Source organism: Ambystoma mexicanum, chromosome 5q, assembly GCF_040938575.1.
Source record: "Ambystoma mexicanum isolate Mex_15411 chromosome 5q, UKY_AmexF1_1, whole genome shotgun sequence".
NCBI classification, from domain to species: Eukaryota; Metazoa; Chordata; class Amphibia; order Caudata; family Ambystomatidae; genus Ambystoma; species Ambystoma mexicanum.
Window position 1 is genome coordinate 33422709 of NC_090933.1, and position 23837 is coordinate 33446545.

Below are 23837 nucleotides of genomic sequence, written 5' to 3' on the forward strand. Positions count from 1 at the left end.
CTTTTTGGTTTTCTCTGATGTGTTTGGACTATATAGATGGATATTAACTGCCCTATTGAGCTTTTCTTCCCCTCATAAGCCTTTACTCCCAACCAGAACCCAAGGACATTGCTCCCATCCATTATGAAAGCTGGTGGTGAAGAATGGATGACCATTTACACCAGGCTTCAAGAAAGGAAGGATTCAGCCACTGACGCACTCTGCTATTAAGAAGTATTACAAGCATTGAAACACCAGCCAAGATCACTACTAGTGCTTCTTTTTGCTGGTTTTGCTGTACCTGACACTTCATTGGTTCTAGCCCAAATCTCACCTTCCCTTATATCTAAGTCTGGCACGAGTGGAACTGTATCCCACAGCCTCATGCTGTAACAGACCAGGGTACACATCCCATGTTTTGCAGGGATCTGCTGAGGTGTCAAGCAAACTCAGCATAAGGTCTGGGGAAGTATGGCAATGGTGAATTGACCATGTTAGAGGTGCAGAATGCTTCTCATCATGAGACACCACCTGCATCTCCTCAATGATGGCTATGGTTATAGTGATGATGACCAGAAGCTATATGATCGTTTCAGGAAACTAATGCTGAGTCCAACCCCAGCTCCAGTAGTGAGCCAGATGGACAGATGGAAGAGGAAGCAACCTACATTCATTTAAAGTGCAGATATTCAATATCTCTACACTCTCTTTGTGACCCCTAATAAGAGACACAGAACTGTCAGTGGGGTATATGTTTGTTAAGCTGTGGCAGCAGTAACCAGTGATACTTGTGTTACCAGATAGCCCTGCAAAATGTTGTGTGCCCTCTCTTCCTTGCACCAATGGACAGCCAATGGCACCTACTGCATTACTGCATTGCCACAGTGTATATCATCTGTGGGGAATTTGTATTGTCCAGGGCCAAAAGCTGCATTTTGCCATCTGCACATTAAGTGCTTAATTTGTCAAAAACAATAAGTTCTGGTGCTCAAATATTTTCTAACACACACGATACATCAGGATGGGCAGCTATCCATCCACTGTTGTCACCACCCACGGCTACTCCGTATGCTGCCAACATATATGGGGTTAAAGCTGCAACTCCCACTGGCTTATTGTGGTTAACGGGTGTACTCGTTCACTATGGCAGATGTGTGATTTTTAAATACCAATCAACATACACATAAAATAACATACTCGTGTCTTGATATGAGATAAATGTTTAAGTGTGTTTTTAAACACAATCATCAATTACATTTTTCTCTGCTTCTATAGGTGTTGATTATGTGACTGGCAGTTACAACAGTAAAGTTGCCAAAACACCTCATCATAATCAAACTGAGTCTGAGACAATAAGTGCCGGGGCTCAGAAATAAGTGCCAGGGCTGAGCCCTGGCAAACGCCCCCATAAATCAAGCACTGCACACACTGTGCCAACAAAATATGTCCTTAGGGAAGCATGTGGCCAATCTGGTTACTTAACTGATGCTAGGCCGTTTGATTCAATATGATGCACAGCAATATGACCAACATACATAGCAGCCCTCCAGGAACCTGCAAACATTTAGGAGCCTGTTGGCAGTGCCCCACACTACCTCCCTCTAACTAGGAAGTCTAATTTGCTTGCAAAAAAGTACTCAGTAGCACTCAAAGCTATAATGGCAGAGGAACAGTATTTGCCAGCCCAGCCTTACCAAGCCATTTGACTCATGCCAGAAATATCATTGTATCCTTCCACAAGTATGGTTGTTGAATGCAAATCTGCACATAAAGCTGATAGTAGACTTGGCATATGCCTTTGCTAAAATAAATAAAATAAAACGCTTTAGGAAGCAGATGACAAGTGCTGATGCTTAAGGTGAAATTCCCAACTGGAACTGCCAACAAGGCTATCATTGACTTGTATGATGCAGTAGTGCTTGCATTGAGAAAGATGGTGGATAGGTTGGGGGGAAGCAATGCCTGCTGCACAGCAGAGATTCGGAAAAGCGGCCAAAGCACTGACTAAATGCTGGAAAAGGAGCATTTGATCACCTTCACCAATGATGGTGACCCTGGCAAGCTAAAGGGTCCATCCTTTCTTGGAGTAAGCCTTCTGACTGCCATGTATTGGATATCCGTGTGCAATAGGGCCATAGCTTGCTGCTATGTTTCAAGAACATACTTGAGTACTATGAGAAAGTCCCCTTTCTGCCTCTTGGGACTTCTAGTGTGGTAACCCTAGAAGTTGGGTACCTCACTAATCAAGTGGATAATGGGTTAAGAAGACACACATACACTTTGACCTCGTTATTTGGAAGGGGATATTCACTGGACCTGCCCCCTTGCTGACTGCAAGACCCAGTCCCTTTCAAGCCAAAGGACTTAGAAGTGATGAGAAAGAGTGTAGCATTGTCCCTTTAAGAACTTGGGATATAAACCCAATCAAAAAGCGGATAACAAACTGACATTGTCCTGCTAAAAAAAATCTCATCTTGCGACAATCAGAAATCCAGGTGATATACAGTTCATGGAAACCTGATGATAGTACCATGACTGATTCAGACCACCAGAAGCCTTTCCTGGTCCCAACGCAACTTTGCAGTGAATTCCCTGTGAGGATTAGAGAGTAGTGGAGTCCCTCTGCAGTTTGTGAAGTGAAGTACCAGTCTGCTGCGCCTGCCTCTGATACTGCTGACTGCTATTGCTCTGTGAACGGAGCAAATGCCTAAACTGGAGGGAACAAAGAATCCCCTACCCTTGGCATCCAAGTGCTCCATCAAATCTCAACTCTGAAAACACTACTAGGAAAGCCCCTGTAGCCCCGGATAGTCCATAGCAGAGACATGAGTGAAAACCAAAACGACAAAATAGCCATTTGAAGACGTGGCCAGGCCCACCAGGCCCCCAATGAACACAGATGTGCAAACTAAGGCCCACCAATCTCAGACGGTCACTAATTAGCTGACACAGGTGCCCACCGTCATAGGGAGACCAGCCCAGGAAGAGGGAACCTCAAGCTATATAAACCCACACATTCCATCTAGTTAGATGGGTGTAGGCAGCTGGAGAGGAGGAGTGCAGAAAGGAGAAGGACTTTGGACAGCATTAGGGTTGTAGTGAGAAGATGAGGGGGAGCGCAGAGAGACAAAAGAGTTTAGAGAAGGAGGTGAGAATCAGGAGATGGATGAAACAGCAGCGGAACGAGGTTGAAACAGAAGGAGGATACAATTTAGAGGCATTAGTCAAAACAGCAGGATGAGGTGGCTGTGCAGAGGTAGGAGGTGGTTGAGATACCAGGAACAAATGGTTCAAACAAGATCAGGAGGCGATGGTTAAATAGAAGGAAGAAGTGGCTAAAACATCAGGAGGAGGTGGTGGAAGTAACCACCCTATGAGAAAGAAGGTAAATATCAGAAGGAGAAAAAAGAGATGAGACAGACACAAAAGATTGAATACTAGGAGGAAGTAATAAGATGAGACAACATGAGGAAAAAATAGCAGGAAGGGCACTTCTCACCCAAGGTAGGTATAGGGAAAGACCCAGGTTTGAAGAAGTTGTACTTAAGGCGGGAGGAGAAAGGTGCTTGTGGCAGAGTACTGTCGAGGAGGAACCATAGTGAATAGAGTAAAAGCCTGATGAGCTAATGGGGCAGGTCCGATTAAGGCTTATGTGATGAATGCAAAGTGATTATAACAAAGACCCTAGCCTGTGACACGTCTCATGTGGCCAGGGAAAGGCAAACACTTCCTGATCCTGACCCTGGGGGTGGTGTTCTGCAGGAGGATCACATGGGATAGGGCTTAGGGCAGGGAAATTGGGATAACCTGCTAACCAACTTCCCTGATGACCCCAAAGTTTTAATGAGTTTTAAAACTGAGGCTGTTAATCTAAAAATAAACACAAATGTTAGGGACTTCAAGTCCCACAATGCCCTAGGTTCTAGGACGAGGATGAGAGGCTCAGAGGTACAGAACAGTAGTATGCAGTCTAGTGTTTCTAATGGCCCACACCTGAGCGGGACATTTGATTATTTTAAGTCCCTTCAGGTGCAGTAGGAGAAGTAATCCACAGCTGTGTATGCAGCCAGGGCAGAGAAGTGAAGTTGCCGGGTTCGCCACTGTGTTCGTAGCAGATGGTGCTGAGGGAGTTGCAGGAGAGAAAAGCATGAACTATAGAGGTCCGACAGCAGGAAGCGTTGTTGTGACAGGCTGCCCTGTGGGAGAGTGAAGCACTCCGTATCCCCTTCCTAACTTTGGTGGCTGGCTAGCATCGGAGACCGCGATGAGCACATTTTCTGTGGTAAAAGGTGCGGGACATAGAATTATAACCGAAGTTACAAAGACCGAAGAAGATGCCACAGCAGCTGATTAAGCAGACACGCAAGGTAAGACCCGTTAGTTGGCCTTTGGTAGGTGACCCCGGGACTCTCTGCTTAAGACTGCTGGCGACTTATGAATGTTTTGAATGCCGAACCAATGAAAGAAAGTATTTGTGGGATAATTCTCATATTGAGAGGATTCAGAGGTTTGCAACTATCATTGCCAAAGTAAAGAGGAGGCAATATTGAACCCAAACTGTAACAGACTTGGCCAAGGTAAGCGAAGACAATATTTAACCAAAGGTGGTAGGAGAAAAGCCTTCCTTGTAGAAACCATCAAGGGGGAGAGGAACATAACCTGCAGTGTGTGTGGAAAACAAATCAGTGGAACAAACAGCATCCATGGGTGTTGTATCCTTATGGAAGAATTTGTGAAACTCAATATTGTTGAAAGTCCAATACTTCACTAATGTTTGATGTAAGCCTCACCACAGAGTACTTATAGTAGTGTTAGGAGTTTTATCCTGGCAGGGGAGTACACCAGGAAAGGGATTGTTGGTGGTAGTCCTAACAGGTTAGTGGACCAGAAAGAAGATATTGAAGTTCTGGTGGTGAAAGGTTGTGGTGGAAAGAAAGTGGCAAGGCCACTAATGTGTTTGATGAACTGTAGTAAAACCATTCAGACAAAAATGTTGTTTATAAAGAAGAAATGTGAAGAAGTTGTCTTTTTCAAGGAGGAGAAGTTATATTGAAATATTCCCTTGAAGTGTGAAGACAATCTTGGGCCTCGTTACAAGTTGGGCGGTATCCTAGCAGTAAATCCACTGAATACTGCTTAACTGAATTAGCGTTACCGCCACTTGGTCTGGCGTAATTACCGCCGGATTACAAGTGGCAGATAGCGGTGTAAGCCCCCATTTCCTTTAGTCCATTGGACTCAATGGGGTTTTTTTGGCAGAATTCCGCTACAGTAATTCGCCGGAAAATCGGCAGGGGTGGGAGGATTTACCTCCAGCATTTTTCTGAAGGAGAATCATCCGCGCCAGGCCCAAACTGATAATTTGGTGAAGTGCCAAAGTTGCCGGTAACGGATTTACTGCCAATTTTACCACTTAACGCCGTACTTGTAATGAGGCCCTGGTTATTTTGCAAAATGATGAACTTTGTTTGATCATAAAATAATCCCAGTGCCAAGTAAAACACTAAAGGAGGAAAGGAACTTTTATTTATTTTTCTATTTAGGTGTTTTAGTTTATTACAAACCTTTCACCTTTCCAAAATGCTGAAATCCACACACAAAAGGACACATTAGTAAGACATTAAAAATCAAGAATACTTCAATTCATCATAAAACATGCGCACATCAACCGAAAATCATGAAATAAACAGCTTAGTCCACCAATCTCTCTGGATGGTTCTTCAACTTAACATTTTCCGTACTTTCGATGTCCCCTAACACTTCATCTAGAAAGTGTGAGAAACCTGAAGGTGTCTCACTCACTAGTCCCTGGGAATCTGTCATCCAGGTGGCCAGGACACGACCATCGCTATTGGATCCAGTTCCTGGGGGTGGGACCAGTGCGGGAGGATCACCTGGATGAGGGGACTTCGGGGAGTGGAAGTGGGACACTGAAGGGTGATATGCAGTATCCCCTTCCTTATGACACCTTTTCCCCGTCCTGCCATTTAGGATATTTGGAAATTCTACCACGCTCCTCCTTTTCCTACATGAACACTTTCTCACACCGTGAGCGACAATGGACTAATACCAGAGCCGTTTACCTGACATGTCCCAACACAAGGGTCAGGCAGAATCAGTCAATTGCCGACAACTACACATACCTGACTGCCCTTTCCCTTCCCCATAGGGATAAAAGGCAGAGCAAGAGAGCACACTCTGAGCAAGGTCGAATGGACGAGGAAGCGGCTATTCCAGGACGGCAGGACCTGAAAGGACGTCAAGGAGGGAGTAGCCCTTGCCCTTTTCAACCCAGACCTGCAAAGCCACCAACAAGGGAAACATAAGACGGGGAATCGCAGCTGGCGAATGGTGTGAAGGATGTCAGTGGTACATGGAACCCTCACGCACTGATTGCCAGGGCAGGGAAACGCAGGTGCCCTATAGTTACCATGCTTGACTCCAGCGGCCAAAGAAACACCAATGAGTTCAGCACAGCCGGTGAGTCAGAAGATCCTGATAGTGGACCGGACGGTGTGAGGCTCAAGGTTTCAGTGGCAACATTAAGATTAATAGACAGGTATTTTGTTTGTGAATGAACTTGGTACCAGAGATAGAGTGGTCTGGTGCCATGTGGATGCTCAATTGAAGGTCTTTAGCTGTTACCCCTCTCCTGAAACTACAAGTACCAAGAGGCCATAGGGAAGGCCGGCGTGAAGTGTCGAGGTGATCATACAAGGGTCGAGCCAAACCCCTCATACAATCGAAAGTCCTTGACACGTTGCAGAAGTTTTGACTATTGTAAAATTCTGAACCCGACTGAGGGAACTGTGAAACAGGCATTTGCGCCCGGCTGAGGGGAACACGGAGCGAACTGTGAGTTTGTAAAAACCTGCACTTGCCATAGGCTAACAGAGTGACCCAGCGAGACGAGATCACCCTTCGGAAGTCTCTGTTTAAATTGGCGAGTGCTCTGGGAGGTTGACGCTGAGAGAAGGATCGGAAACCCAGCTGAGGGGGATCCAAGGGTGAAGGGTAATCACCCAATGTAAAGATTGATCGAAGGAACTTTTGTTTTGTTGATTTAACATATCAGGCCCTCTGAAGCAAGAGACTTTGCAGGAGAAGAGACTTGGGCACAGAAGGCTGTCATATAGGGAAAAAGAACTGTAAGCTCGTGCTAGAGAAGCCCAGGAGTGTGCTGTGCTCAAGAGTCCCACATTGTCCCATTCTAAAAATGTGGGGAAGGGAGACCCCGGCCGTAACATCCTGACTATCGTTTTGTGAACACTTCTTTCTTTTCTTGTGAACATTATCCCCTCACTCTTTTGTAACATAGCAGTAAGGATTGGCAATAGGTTTCTTAGTATAGGCCCTTTTATTTGACTAGACACCACTTGGACTGTATTATTATTTGATGGTCGTAGCTTGCTCCCATCTTAGATTTAGGCTTAAATTAGACGTTTATCTCACCCATTTTACAGTTTAATAAACACCCATGAACTGTGATCACTTGTGTCTGTTTTACTTAGATGCCATGCCTTCCTTACATATAGTGTAAGGGATGGGATGTGACTCAATTGAAACTATTTGGGGAACCCTCCCATTTCAAAAACTCAGTCATAGAGCTTCTAGCCCCTCTGTTCCAATGAAATAATTGATAGGTTTCGATATGTGTAGCAGTAGGGGGGTTGTTATCCACCCTGTGAAAAGAGGAATGATTTCTTCTGATTTGGTTTTAATAACCCCTCTGGGGTGTTACATAAGGTTGGCCCCAAAATCTGGCCTAGCGTGGAAGTTCGGCATAGATGTTTAAGCAGGCGTCATCGATCCCGACTTCCGGGGAAACGTAAAGTTTCTCTTACAGAATCATGGTGAAATCCCATTTGAAGTACGTCGATGGGATCAACTTGCTGAAGGAATTTTGGAAAGGGCTCTATTTCCTCAGTTTAAAGAAAGTGAACCAGAAGAAACAGAAAGAGGTACATTAGGCTTTGGGCAAGCTGATAAACCAGTTACCATTGAAGAAAGAAAGGGAGAAGAGCCTAGTATCTATCCCAACCTAGCTTTCGCCCAACAAAATGATCCAGCTCTCGCTGAAGCTTATCTACAAGCTAATCCGGAAGCAGAGGGTATAGAGAAAGGAAGCCCCTTTTTCTTCTTAAAACAGGGGTTGCTATATAGAAGAGAAACATTTATGGAAGGCTTAGTTAAGACCCAGTTAGTATTCCCCAAGACCCACCGCAAGGTTGCACTGGAGATTGCGCACTCCCATCTTACCGGGGGGGCACTTGGAACAATCCAAAACCCAAGCACATATCAGTGAGAAGTTTTACTGGCCAGGTATCCATGCTGATATCAAAACCTTTCTTCAGACTTGTGACCTTTAAAATGCAGAGCATGAAAGCACACTCTGACATCACTGATGACATCACATGTGCATTTACTTTTCAGACAAGGGGTTGTGAATGTAATTTTGGCAAAAAAGTATCAGGGATTATCGGGACATGTACTACATACTTCACCACACAATGTAGTGTTTTAAAGAAAATTCCATTGCAGTGTTCTTTCTAGTACAGGAACCTTCTCATACAGAAATGTAGGTATTGGCTGCAGCATACACCACAGAGGTGCTATATTTGTACTTTCCAAAGTTGTATAATAAAACGGTGAATGCTTCTGTATCACACTTTTCTTGTCTGTGAAACATGTACTAAGTTGCTAATAATGCATCACTTACTACATATTTCTAGTAATGCACACAAAACATAAATAGACTACAATGCATACAAATATGGGGCTTATATATGGAGAGTAAAGTAAGCATACAAGAGGCAGTATCATTAGCAACTGTGTATAATATACATGATTGTATTCACGCACAGAAATGATTTCTGTGTTTCAGACCTGCTTCTTCCCCTATATATGTACATCATAAGATGCGATTAAATTCTAAGGAAAGTAGTGTAAGAACATGTGAGAATAGCAATATCTATAAATGTAATACCTTTTGAAAGTTAAGTTTCTGACTGTCAGTAAGTAAACCCACCTGGCCTAGATATGGCAGTGAACAAAAACGAAGGGGCTACACATGTGATGTCATCAATGACATTTGTGATGTCATCTTTGATGTCCTGGGTGTTAGTGTAGCAGTGCACAGTGGTGCGGGCAGTTATGGTTGCTTAGCTTACCATAACTGGTGAATTTCAGGGGCGTTTCGGTTTTACTTTCAACCATAACATTCCGTTAGCAAAGTTTTTTTTTTTTTATGAATTCCATAGGTTTTTAGTAGTGCAATTTAATCATAACGTCCCCTTAGCAAAGTTTTTTTTTAATGAATTCCATAGGTTTTTAGTAGTGCAATTTAATCATAACATCCCGTTAACAAAGTTTATTTACTGAATATACACTTTCAGCATGTGAATTTGGGAGATATGTACTATAATTCCCTTACTTTATATACATGTAACATAGAACATACTGAACCCCTTCGCTAATGATATTTGAAAGGCACGATCTGAGCACCTGCGGACGGGCGCGAACGAGATCAACACTACCCAAACAGTCAGGGGGTTTCTGAAATTGTACTATTGTGCCATATGAGAAATGCACAAGTTTAAAAAAATACATAAACACGTTAAAAGTACTAATAAGTAACCAATTGAACCTACACGTCTCAAACATTACCCATGCATTTAATTACCATGTAGAATGAAATGGATTATACCATAACAAAAAAAGATATGTCTCCAACATAATTACCTCACAGAAATTGTGCAGCCAGGAGCGACAGTAGACGCACACAGCACAACAAAGACAAATTACAAGAAAATAGCAAGTGAACTTCATTTTTCTTGTGTGTGTACTTTTTTGTATGAGGTGCAGAAAAAATAATGTATTTCTGTTGTTTTGACACAGAAATGTGCAGTACTTTGGAGTGGCTGGAGGAGAATTTTCCGCATGGGGAAATGTCAGAAGATAGCGATAATAATGGTACACACTTCTCTGCATAATCAAATGAATAGTCAGTATTTTATGGGCATTTAATGTATATATATTTATTTTTAACAGACCAGGTAAAAAAAGAAGAAAGTCCACCAAAGGTTACAGAGCAAGACAGCCGGAAACGGATAGAACAGAAAATGGACATACTAAATGAGAATTTTAACAGCTTAAGGCAATTTGTGGAGGAATACGTGAGAGGAAAAATAAGATATCACTGTCCCACCTGTACCTGTCCCCCTTCTCCATTTCCTAGTGAACCATCCCCAAACCCTCAAGAAGAACATAAACGTTTTGACTAAACATCCATCCATTGATCCCCTCACAACTAGCCTGTGTTAAACCCTAATTCCCCTATATTCGTTTCAGTTTCTGCTTCCCCCTGTATTTCTCTTGATTGATGTATGTGTGTGTATTAAAAAAAAATTGTTAGTTGTAGTGGAATGGTTTGGAGCAAAGACATTTTTTTTTAAAAGAGTTAAAATGTCCGCGGACAGCACCTGTTCGGGCTGGCCGTAATCAATATAATATGGATGTTCTAAGGGCAATACACCTACCCGTACCATTCGCAACCAAGATGGAACTAATCTTACAACGCACCAGGTGTCCAAGTTGTCCGTAAATGAACAGAATGGGGGCGTCCTAAGGACATTATACCTCTCTGTACTGGTCACAACCAAGATAAACATGTTCTTAGAACACACCAGGTGTCCGGAATGTCTGTAAATGAACAAAATGGGAGTGTCCTAAGGACACTATACCTGTCCGTACCGTCTGCAGCCAAGATGGAACTGTCCGTAGAACAGGCGCGGTGGCCGGCATGTCCGTAGTCAAACAAAATGGAGGTGTCCTAAGGACACTGTAGCTGGCCGTACAGTCAGCAGAACATCTACGCACATGTGCAACACACCCATAACCACTGCTAACATTGCGCCTGTCCGTAACTGTCTGTCTCACTTGTGTCGACTTTTAGTTTCAGGACCCAACAATGTCTGTAGAACAACCACATGCATATGTACGTCCGTTACTCTGCATTTGGTGTCCAGCGGGCACCCATTTCCTTCGCGGATGTGTTCACAATGTCATAATGTGACTGCACCCTAATTTGCGCAGTTTTACAACGGTAGCGGGCGCCCCTCTCTCGAAAGAACAGACTTGATAACCTGTTCAGTGGTTAGTAACCACTTGAGAGTTCGCAGCCACTGCTTTTACTCACTGTGCCTTTCGCAGATGGGAAATATCCATTTGCATATCGGTCTTTGTCCTGCCCAGGGGCAGTCCAGCACCGAAACGCAATGGCAACTCCAACCTGAACGAGAGTACCACCAGCAACCCCATACACGTGTTTCACCCTTGTTGGGGATCATCAGTGAGGTGAAGCTGATGCCTCTCTAAGCACAGTGAGAGGGAGACCACGTCTGGTTGCCCCCAGGAGACCTAGGGTTACCAATCCCAGGTTCCTTGAAAAATAGTTTTACAACGGTAGCGGGCGCCCCTCTCTCGAAAGAACAGACTTGATAACCTGTTCAGTGGTTAGTAACCACTTGAGAGTTCGCAGCCACTGCTTTTACTCACTGTGCCTTTCACAGATGGGAAATATCCATTTGCATATCAGTCTTTGTCCTGCCCAGGGGCAGTCCAGCACCGAAATGCAATGGCAACTCCAACCTGAACGAGAGTACCACCAGCAACCCCATACACGTGTTTCACCCTTGTTGGGGATCATCAGTGAGGTGAAGCTGATGCCTCTCTAAGCACAGTGAGAGGGAGACCACGTCTGGTTGCCCCCAGGAGACCTAGGGTTACCAATCCCAGGTTCCTTGAAAAATAGTTTTACAACGGTAGCGGGCGCCCCTCTCTCGAAAGAACAGACTTGATAACCTGTTCAGTGGTTAGTAACCACTTGAGAGTTGCGCAGTTTGTCTGCTTCCGCAACATTTCAAAAGAACTTATACAGACATGGGAAATTATTTTACAGTATAAAATCACCATTTCACATGTCCCATACAATGGCCCTACCTTTGAACGTATTGTTTAGAATTTTTGCAACGCTTTTTAGTGATCGATATGGTCACGAGGTGCACCCCTCCACCCCAATAAAAGGGCACACCACCAAGCTCATCTTCATTGTACTTCTGGCTATAGAGATTGAGTTGTGCTGACTTTACTGCTGTAGCGAAGATTAGCCGACCAATCCTAATGGCATGCATGGCTGCTGTTGCTTCATCAGCCTCAGCACCACCCCCAAACCCTCCACTGCCACCACCTCCCCAAGGGCCTGCAGAGGGAAAATAAGCATGAGGTAGAGAGCGAGGAAGAAGAGGAAGAAGAGAATGAGGTGGAGGAACTCCGCACTACAAGCACTCGCCGGGAGTCGTGGGTGTGGCGGTTGTTTACCATTTGTGGAAACTTACCAAAAGCACGTCCGAACCAGGTCAGGTGCAACCAGTGCAAGTTGGTGCTGAGTCGCGGGAGACCTGGTGCGTACAGCTTTGGTACGACAACCATGAAGCAACACCTAACTTCGTTCCACAGTGCGGACATTCGCAAGGTGGTACCATGTGAAGAACGTAGTAGGTTGAGTTCCTCCGCAGCATCCTCTGTGTCTGATCCTCTCACCACAAGAGACACTCCTGTGGGAGAGCGCATCCCTCCAGCTGCCTCACAGGCCATTCGCAATTCTGTTGACCCTTACCTTGCGAGGGTCACAATATTGTGTATGTACTGCGACGCAGTACTCTGCCGGGGGGAGAGTCTTCGAAGTGCTTTTGAGATAACGGTCACGGAGCACCAGAAGAACTTCTCCCTACCTAAGTAAAGCCCAACCTACATCTTTCTCTCTCCACCTGCCATTTCTTATCCCCGTGGTTGGTGTCCCTTCCTTACCCTCCTTTACCCTACTCTCCTAGTGTGTCGTGTGTTAAAAAATGGAAAATAACAAAAATTACAAAAAAGGCTCTTTTCAGAGCCACCTTTCTTAGTTTAACAATGGAACTATGAAGTGACCGGTGTAGGCCCCCACGCATTTTTCAAAAAGTCTGCAGACAGTCGTAGGAACACAAAAATGGAGGGTGCAAGCAGAGCAAAACCAATGCACCTTTCACTGGTAGTAAGTGGTGGCTCTGAAAAGAGCCTTTCAGTGGTGTTTTGTGTGTTTCAAAAACTGTGGATTCAAAAAAACGGATTGCCAAATAGGTGACTATGAATCCAAAAAAGGTTGCAATGCATTTTGTACATTTCTAAGAAAAATTTGATTGCCAGCATGTGTGAGATGGACTCCATCTCTGCGAAAAATCAAAGTGCTGCTAAACAAAATGTTTTCATTGTGGAATGAGGACATGCCAACATCTCTTAGAAAGGCACGAACAGCCTTATTGACATTGCGCCTCGCTTTCTCCATTTGTGGACCAAATGCAGAGGAACGCAGCCACATTTGTCTTTGTGCAATATGGGAAAAAACTACTTGGCAATTTGGAAACATGTCCATGACCTTCGCAAGTCCTTCCTTCATTGCAAATTGCAAAGAAATTCCAGAGACATGCCCTAAACTGTTTCCTCCACAATGAATGATAATTATATCAGGATGACTCTCTGTCTGTAAAGTAGCAGAGAGAGGAACCAAGTCCAGCCACTTCATTCCACGTACTCCATGCCAGTGCACTTCCACATGCGAAAATCCAAGATCTGCAGATATACCACAACTTTCTGCATGCACCTTCAACCAATGTATCTATGAGTCTCCCAAAATCCAGATAATCTGTTTTCGAACACACAGAGCCATAGCTGTCTGGTCTGCTGACAGGAAAAAGACGTTCTCACTAAATCTCTCCGTTCAGAACACACCCACTGAACTTTACTGTCCAATCCCTAGCTTTGCACATTCTCATTTGCATGCGTCTCCACCCCAGAAACCCTGTTGGTAATATGCGCTGCCTGCAGACTACCACCATGTCCGCGGACACATAGAGGATCTGAGCGTGAAGACTGTACATTTAAATAATATTCCCCTTTTCCCCTTTAAGGTGTGCTCTGAAAAGAGCTGTTTTATGTGTTTTTTGGGCAGATGCCTGACAGACAGCTGTTATTTTGTATTTTTTTGATTTTTTTTCTTCTTTACTCCTACAACCATTATAGAACCTTCTCCAAAGCAAGCCTTACATTTCAAAAGAACATGGCATTGCCCAAAAAAGATAACGAAACACCATCTGCTTCAAAATAAGCCGCATTGCTGGAAACAATGTTCTCGTGGCTGCAGAAAAACATAGCAGCTCGTAACTTGAAAGCACGCATGCCGCGATTGATGGTACACCTCCCAATACTTTGATCAGGACAAAAAACAGAACTGTTTTCCCATTTTCCTCTAAGGGAGTAAGACAGAAAAAATTACTTTCGCAGTTGGAAAGATGTTAATGACTGCTTGCACCAACTGTTCCAAATCTTCCAACAAAGTTGGTGAAGTCACGTAGCCCAAATGGCAAGCACCGTAGTGCAAAACTACCACATGGGAACTGGTCATCCTACGCATATCTCTGCAAACTTGGAGAATTGCCGCAACATTGCAATCAGTCGCAGCGCTCCACACCGCCTCCACTCCTCTGACATGGAAATTGTGTGCCACATGCCTACTTTCGGAATAGTGCTGTAAACCATGGACAAAAAGATCTCCGAGCACCAACACCCTGACTGTCTCCACCTCTGCCATCTTCACTACACGCACCGTCTTTCGACACAAATGAACAATGTGAACATCTGATTGGCTGATGCCTACAGTCCCCTTTCCATGCTGGATTTGCTGTAGAACCCCGTATTTGGCATGCCCTACCCGTGGACAAGCGCGGTCTACGTGTGGCACGTAATTCTTAGCCAGTCCTTCTACCCTTTCCACATCACTCGCAAATCCATTCCCTCATTGGAGACAGCTAAGCAGTCACACAACCATCCACCAATCACATTCAAGATCTCTACATCCAACTCCGTCATCAGAGTTCCGCACTGCAAATGTACTGTTGATCACTCTGAATGCAAGGCTCATATCATTGCAAAGCACCTACTTCAAAAATTACTGTGCAAGTGTCGTGGATTTCTACTTATAGCTCCAAGCATACGCACATCATTGACTACAAAGTACAGGTATGAATATTTTATTCAGAGAACATGTGCAACCCTTATGATTTCATTTAAACAAATTAATGCCACTAAATCTGCATAGCCAACACATACCAACGCTCCTCCTTTAAGTGCAAGACTTCCGATTTGTCATTGAGAAACCGCACTACTTCTTACTGTCTCCCGCATAACCTACACATACGTAACATCCCTCACGATTTAGGCTCGAAACTCTATTTTCCATTAGAAAATGTCACAATTTTTTTACTTTCTACCACCTAAATTAATGCTACTTCCAATGCGATCGTATGAGAAAAATAAACGTTCCCGATTGCTGTGGTGACATCTCCCTCTGAGGTTCTCCCGATTTTTCGCATTCGTACTTATAATAAGAAAGTAGTCAAATTTTTCCCATCTACTATAATGACTTATCACTTACAAACCTCTCTGTCTGCTATGGACAACACCACTTAAAAAAACAAGGGAATTTCATGAACTGAAAATTGTACTAATTTGCGAAGCAGGTTCAACTAACATACTGCAAATAACATAAAGGCTGCACAAAGTGAAATGAAATGCACACATGCACTGTGTTCAGATATCAAAGGAGAATACTCCGACGAAAAATGCAAAATGAACGTGTAAATTAACATCACTGCTTTAGACACACAAAGTTACTAACTTCTTCCTTTTACAATTGCAGTGAAGACTACTCTCCTGAAAATCAACAGCATCTACACTGCAAACAACATATCCAAAGAAACCTGGTCATTCCGCAAAAAAAAGTAAGTACAGTACTACCTTTATATTCTTACTGTTCCTCAAAGAGACCTTAGAATGTTAGTACTACAAAACAAATAACTGTTTTAATTTTATACCATTACGTTTACTATTAATGTTTCTCCTCCCCACTAGCTCACTTTCTACTCTCATCTGTAGCACAGTGTACAAACAGAAAAATAGCCTTCCCAACTCATTGTAACTGCCCAATGCACATTCACACACCACCACAAACAGCTTCCCCATCAAACTCATGCACGCATGCACACAGCACACATACATTGTACAACAGACCAAACTATGCCTTCTTTTTTTTCAACAGACCCCAAAGAATGCTTACCAAAAAGCAAGTCCGTAGAAAGGAACGCAGAAATAGAGCAAATGAATATAAGTGTTCAAAGTAAGCATTCATCTCTAGCAGAGTTTGTACAGAACGTTGGAACAAAACAGCTAATACAGTCATTTAGCGAAACAAAGGAAGCTTCAACTACCGAAACTTTGGCTCCTCTATCAAAATGTGGCGCGAAACAGAAAACGCTTTACAAAAAATCGGCTACCAGTACTACTAACAATGCTCCTATGAATCCTGATTTATTTTTAAATTTGTTTGTCATTTTTCAGTGATATCAGTTACATGACATTCAAAAGTGCTGTGCACATATATGATCGCAATGCATTTTAACTTAACCTTAAACATTATTATAAACAACAACTGTCTCCATGTTCTGTTCTTACAGTTCCGTGTCTCTTGTCTCGGGAGTGGGTGGGGGCAGGGTAGTCAGACGGTTTAAAGGGGGTCGGAGGGTGTCCTCAGAGGGCCAGCTTTATCTCCAGTGGCCTCACCTGGGTTGCCCTTTTTTATCCTGCGGGTATGCTTAGCCTGGGGCCTTTAGTTCATGGGGTCTTATTGTCAGAGGGGTAGAACATATGTCTGGTGAGTTCTCTCCATGCCTCGAGCGCCCTGCTGGATTCATCAGTGGATCTGGCGACGCAATCCTCCCAAGCTTTGGTCTCAGCTAACACCCACCGCTCCGTTTCACTGTGCCATATTTTGTATTGTGGTCCCGCTGGGTTTTTCCAGGACATGGCAAGTCCATGAGTCGTACCGTGTGCTTAAGCTTGGCCAATCTGGGGTAAGTTCCTAATAGGCACTCCTCTGGTGTTCATTTGTATTTGGTCATGCCTGCCTTTTCGCACGTCTATTTTACTTTGCCCCACAGCAACCTTGTTTTGGGGCATTCCCACAGCATATGTATCAGGTCGGCCTCTTCCCCCATGCACCAGGTGCAGTTCGGCTGAGCTTGCTTGTTAAATTTGGCTATTCGGTGTGGGGTCAGGTAAGTTCGGTGGAGTACGTTCAGCTGTATCTGTCTGAATCTGCGGTTTCTTGAGACTTCTATGGGAAATGTGAGCGCTCTGCTCCACTCCCCCTCTGTCATTTCTCTGCCTATGCCCCTTTCATTTCCATGCTCCGGGGGTTGGGTATGTCACTCAAATGGCCATATATTTGGGATATTGGTCTGCTGCCCTCCCCCAGGTTATATAGCCTCGTTAAGAATGGGTCCGAGTCCGGTTCTTCAGGCCATGTATCCCATTTGCGTTGTGCTGTAGTGCGAACCCTTTGATACCATAGGAACTGGCCTGTGTGGATGCCGTCTATTTCTTGTAGTGAGGCAAACTCTTTGAAGGTGCCCTCTTCGTAGAGGTCTCCACAGGTGTAGAACCCTTCTCTTTCCCATAATCTGATTTGTTTCAGGTCTGTGGCCGTTTTGCAAAGGTCTGCGGGCAGTGGTACTTCTGGTGCATAGGTGTTCCCTGAGTGGGTGAGCATTTTTGTTCGGTGCCATATCTTTTTCCCCAGGGTGGCTAGGGGGGGTACATTTCCCAATAGTTGTGAGGGTGTCCAGACCAGTTCTTTCAGTTGGTACGGAAGGATCATTGCTTGCAGCAGGGGCGTTTCAGATGTGGGCTCATCGGCTAGCCATTTTGTCACTTAGCTGGGCTGCAAGGTAATATTTTTCCAGATTCGGAAGTTGGATTCCTCCTTGGCTGTGTGGTAGGGCTAACGTCGACAGCGCTAGTCTGTGTCTGTTTTTCCCCCCCATAGGAACTCTTTTATTAACGTCTCAAGCAGTCGGAAGAAATGTTTGTTAATATAGTAATGCATATTCTGGAACCCGTACAAGAACCTTGGTAGTACAATCATCTTGACTATCGAGGCCCGTCCCATCATTGACGGGGAGTTTCGCCCAGAAGTTCATTGATTTACGCAGAGCTGGGAGTGCTGCTTTTGTGTTGTGCTCGTGCATCAGTGCAGGGGTGTGCATTATTTGGATTCCGAGATATCGGAACAAGGTGGTCTGCCATCTTATCTCCACTGCCGGGAGTGCCTCCATGTCCTCATGTCTCAGGGACGCTAGGGGGAACAGGCAGGATTTTGGCTTGCTGAATTGGATTCCTGAGACCCTGGAGTAATTATCCAAAACATCTAGCATGGTGGGCACATTGTGTTGTGGGTTCCTAACGTATATGAGTACATCATCTGCGTAAAGTGAGATGACGTGATCTATTCCTCCCAGCCTTAAAACGGCATCGAAAAATTGCTTTCTGAAGTAAATGGCTATGGGCTCCAGTCCCAGTATGTACAACATTGGGGACAGTGGGCAGCCCTGCCTGGTCCCTCTTTGTATGCCCCAGGCCTCTGACACGTGTTTCCCAGATTTCACCCTTGCTCTCGGCTTAGCGTATAGTATTGTGATCCATCTAATAAACCCCAGTCCAAAGCCAAATTCCTTGAGTACAGCCACTAGCCACTCCCAATGTATGGAATCGAACACCTTTATGGCATCCAGGGATAGTAGTGCACACGAGTCCTTATCGTTGTCGGTGTGCGCTATAATGTGTTGCAGCCTACGCAAGTTCATGGATGTATTGCGGCCTGGTACAAAGCCGCACTGGTCAGTGTGTATTATGTCTCCTATAATTCTGGACAGCCGCTTAGCTAATATTGTGGTTAAGATTTTCACATCATAACTAAGCATCGCGAGTGGGCGGTAAGAGTCACACCGGTCCGCCGGTTTATTGGGCTTGAGGATCGGGACCACCAGTGTTTCTCTCATGCTCTCAGGTAGTATCCCCCTCTCGTATGCTTCCTGGTGTACCTCATGTAACAGGGGCGTCAGGGAGGGCTCATAAGCTTTATAAAATTCTGAGGGCAATCCGTCTGTGCCAGGTGCCTTGCGCGTGGCCAGGGACCTAATGGCCTTGGTTATGTCTTCGGGTGTGATGTCTGTTTCTAGTGTGTTGGCCTGTTCCGGGGACATTTTGGGGAGCCCTATCTCGTCCAGTGTGTCCATTATCTGTTCTTGGGAAACCTGTTCTTTTTGGGAGTATAGGTGCTCATAGAAGCATTTAAAGGTGTTATTTATGTCCTGCTGTATGTGACGCGTGTTCCCCTCTTTGTCCCGCAGTGTAGTGGTGGAGTGTCTGGGATGTTCCTTTTGGCAGAGCCAGGCCAGTAGCCTGCCCGGTCTGTCCGCCTCTATATGTGCTCTGTTTATTTTGGCAGTGTAGTCAAACTTTTCTAGCCTGCTCCAAGCGGTTGCATTCTTCTCCCTGAGTTTCTGGAGTTCAATTTCTCCCTGCTGAGTGCCTGTGGGGGTGGCCTCCAGCCTTTCAATCTCCTTCTCCACCTGGTCTAATTCTTTCCTGAATATTTTCCTGATTCCCCCGGCCTTTGCAATGCTTTCCCCCCTTATCACTGTTTTTAGAGCGTCCCATTCTGTACTTCGGAGTTCCACGCTGCCCGTGTTAACGTCTATGTATTTGTCTATAGATTCTTGTAATTCCTCTCTAAAGGCTGGGTCTGTCAGGGCATCTACAGGCATTTTTCACATGGGGATCGGGGGTCTTGGGCCATTGTGGTTCCATGTCACTAAAAGTGGGGAGTGGTCAGAGATGGTTCTCCCTAGGTACTGTGCCTCTTTCACTTGGGGTAAGTGTTCCCTGCCTATAAGGATGTAGTCTAATCTTGTGTGTAGATTATGTGGGGACGAGTAGTATGAGTAGCCTCTCGTTGCTGGATGTGTTTCTCGCCATACATCTGCCAGATCCAGCCTGTCTATCATTGCGGTCAGCGCTGTTGTTGCTGCCGGTGGGCCTTTTGAATGGGGTATGGACCTGTCCAGTGTTGGATCGTGTACACAATTGAGGTCTCCACCCCCACAGATGAACAGGCCGCTTCTGTGTTGCGTAATTCTGGGATGCAGTGAGTTCAAGTGGGCCGGTAGGTTGTTGTTGGGGAAGTAGGAGTTCATGATGCATAATTCCGTCTGTTCAATGTGCCCCCATAACATTACAAATCTGCCTTCTGTATCCAGGTGTAAACTCCTCTTGCATATTTGGAATAAGTGGTGCCAAATCCCTGTCCCCCCCCAGTGAGTTTGGAGTTTAGTCACAGAGTCTGCCGTGCAGTGGGTCTCCTGTAGCATTGCTATCATCACCCCTTTTCTATATAGGTAGGTCTTAATTCTGTTTCTGCGAAGGTATGTTCTCAGAACCCTCACATTCCATGTCATTATTTTAATTGCTGTTGAGGTCATGGTGATTCAAAAGGGATATTACGTTTGCCCTGCATCCCCCTCTGCCTCATTTATGATCGTGGCTCTGGTGTTGAAGCCCCTTCCTGTACGTGGGTTAGAGCCCAGGCCCCCCCGTCCTCCATTCGATTCCTCCCTCCCCCCAGTCCATCTGGAGACTTAACCAACAATAGTAAGGTTCATTCTAGTGAATGAGAACAACAAACTGTGCAACTTTGAACTGCCCCCAGCAGTTGCTTCGAACTTGCAGCGCTCAGGGGCTCCCAAGCCTTTTGGGCCTTTCCAGGCCTCCCGGTGCGGGTTGTGTGTTGGTGGTCGGCCTCCACGTTTCCTGAAGGGGTGTGTCGACGTCATCGGCGCTCGTGTGTGCCGTTGCGCTCCTGCCCGATGTTGCTTTCATATTACTGTGGTTCTTGGTGTGGTGCCGCGGTTTTTCCTGCATTGTGCGAGCATCGGTCGTTTCCTGTTGCTTTTGATTGTTAAGTGGCCTGTGATCTCCTTCGTTGCCCCTTCTTTGTCATCTGTGAGGTTGTTGTGCTCGAGCCACATATTCGCCGCCGCGGGAGTTTCTAGGAAGATGGCTTTCCTTTGTATATTACCTTGAGGCGCAACGGGTACGTTAGCATGTACTTGAGGTTGAGTTCTCGTAGTTTTGCTTTCACCGGGATGAAGGAGTTCCTTGCCCTTTGCACTATGGGAGTGTAGTCCGGATACATGACTATCTTAGCATCCTGTCTCTTGATTTCCCCTCCTTCTCTCGAGAATCGCAGTATTGTTTCTGTCGTGGAAATTTAGGATGTTTGCGATCATTGTGCGCGGGTGCGAGCCCGGGGGAGGTCTTTTTTGCAGAGATCTGTGAGCTCGTTCTATCGAGAATCCCTGGGTCAGGTTGCCGGCCCCAATTTCCTGTTGTAGCATTGTCTCAATAAATTCTGTTGGGTCCGGGCCCTCCATTCCCTCCCGGACCCCCAGGATTAGAATGTTGTTGCGGCGGACTCGCCCTTCTGCATCCTCCGACGTTGCCTCCATCCGTGCTACGTTCAGTTCCAGGTCCTGGACCTTAGATTTGAGATCCATCGTGCTTTTTACATTGTTGTGTAGGGCAGCCTCCGCTGTGGTCACTCTCTCTGTGAGATTGCGGGAATCCTGCCTTATCAACTGCATGTCCGATTTTACTTCATCTATTCTAGTTTCAATAGAGGTGCGTAACGCTGCTATGGCCTGCAGTACTTGCGCGTTTGTAGGTTCTTCTTCCTGGGTCGGTAGCTCCTCTGCAGTCCTTGCTTCCTGCTGTTGTTTGGGTCTAACCGTCATGTAGGAGCCCATTGTTGCAGTTTTCGCTTTTCCCTTGGGGGGTGACATCTCCTGTCTCTGGGCATTCAGTTCGCTACCTCATGTCGGTGGTGCTCGCCTGTCCACTGGCTGCGATTTCAACAGCTATTGCTTCAGGATCAGGTGGTCATTGTGTTATTGGCCGCTGAAGTGTGTGGCTTCTCCACACTATTGTGCGTGCCCAGAGCAGTGTTATTCCGGATTGGCGGCAACCGCGATTGCTTTCTGTAGCTGGACAGTCGTGGCTTCAGCCCCTTGCTGTCTCAGCCTTTGCTACTGTGGGCCTGGGGTGCGCTAACCTTCTGGGCCCAGAACCCTCTGAAGAGGTTTGATTTTCTCAGTGTCTTGCCCCCTACGGTGCCGCTTTCCTTCCGTTCCCAGGTGGTAGGTATGGTGCCTGTGCCTTCCTACTTCCAGGCCGTCGCAGCGCTAGTGTTGCTGGGCCGTCTGTTGGATGGTGGCCATGTTCTTGGGGTTTAGGGCGCGGGCTGCCGGAGTTCATGCAACATACGGGTTAATCCTCGTGTGGGGCCTACCTTCTGCCTGTACGCTGCTGTGTTGTTGCAGCGCCCCCCCGGGATCTCCGGATTACACCCGGGCCCTCCGTTCCGTCGCTCTACTGGCCTCCTCGTTTCCTAGCAGGATGCAGCTGTACCCAGGCTCACCGTTCTGTGTTGGGCTGCAGTCCTCTTCGGTCTCCGCCCGTACCTCCTGCGGTCCCTGGAGGTCGATCCGCCTCTTCTGCAGGTCCGTCGGGCCTGTCGTCCCAGCGGGTTTATTCTTCCAGCCCGCTCCGGGCGTTTGCAGCACCGGCTCTCCCTCCACGCCTCGTCAGCAGGGGTCCCGCTGGGCGGTGTCCGTTCCTCGCGGCCGCTCGCCGCTGACACCTTCTTCCACCTCTGGGCTTCGCGCCCGCCGAAACCGTCTCTGGTTCGGCCCGTGTGGCAGGGTGTTACAGGGTCACAGGATGTGTCCTACGGTGGTCGTTGGCGCTTCTCAGGGAGCCCTTGTTGGGTGAGTTTGAGGGTAGCCGCCCGTGTTCCCTTCCACCCGCGGGCTGCTTTCTCTGCGTCGCTGCGGTCTACAGCGGAGCCTCGGGCGCTGCCATCTTGCGGGTCGGGGGGGGCTCCACTTTGCTTTCTCTAACCGCCTGTTCTGGTAGTCCGATTTTTCATGAAAACAGCACTGAGTGTTGGAAAACCGTTCCTTTCTGTGGTGCTATTAATTTCATGACCGTTCGTCGAGTATTTGTCGAACCATTCGGTCCGTATCAGGATCCCGGGCTGGAGCGCTGTCAAGTCTCGTCCTTAAGCCATGCGCGCCGGCCACGCCCCCCCTATGAATCCTGATATAGTAACAAGAACCCATAGTAAAAAAAGTATTTTAGCAAAAATGTTTCGCCACAGAGTCCTTCAGAATCTAATAAGAAGAGGAGCGAAATCGTCCTCAACCCTTAAAACCTACCGTAGAAAATTAACCCTACAAGCTCTCGTAAACAGTGCAATCCTTCTCAAAAGGACGTTATTTATTTTAGTGTTAAATAGGATGAAACCACTAACAAAACTAAGTACTAAACTACAAAAAAAACTTCTCAATAAACAGAATGTCAACAAAAATAACTTCTTAAATATTTGTGGAGGTGAATGGAGTCACACAACAACCACAGCACCATATTTTAATGAAGAAGCATACAAACAAAATCCAACAAACACAATTGCCATCCATAGCAGTGGACGAGGGTATGAAAAAATCAATAATGCCATCATGGAACAAGAAAGACTGCTTACAAAAGTATCCCTTGAAAACTCAGAATTACCTCTCCGTTCGACTGAACCAGACCGTCCAGTATACAAATGGACGTGCACGTCAATGTGTAACATTCCTAACAAATCTTTCAAATCTTAACGTCAGTTCCTCAATCAGTATGTGAAAGGTAAACACAAAATCAAAATTAAAGTGCTGCAAAATATGGATATCTGTCCAGTGCGCAAATACACAGGACTACAAGGACATTCATTAGCCTGCATTTCAGGACCTATTTGCAAAAGCACCTTCCATGAT

At 45.8% G+C, this 23837-nt stretch overlaps 1 protein-coding gene across 5 annotated transcripts in view; it reads left to right on the plus strand.

Annotated features, from left to right (window-relative positions):
• The window catches only part of LOC138497169 (uncharacterized), an 870532-nt gene that overhangs the window by 343440 nt on the left and 503255 nt on the right, over positions 1 to 23837 (plus strand). The window contains exon 4 of one of the 5 annotated variants that reach the window (XM_069620457.1): positions 15770 to 15851. The exons of the other annotated variants lie outside the window; for them this stretch is intronic. The gene's annotated coding sequence lies outside the window, so the exon portion shown is untranslated. The remainder of the gene's footprint in view (positions 1 to 15769; positions 15852 to 23837) is intronic. 5 annotated transcript variants of the gene reach the window in all.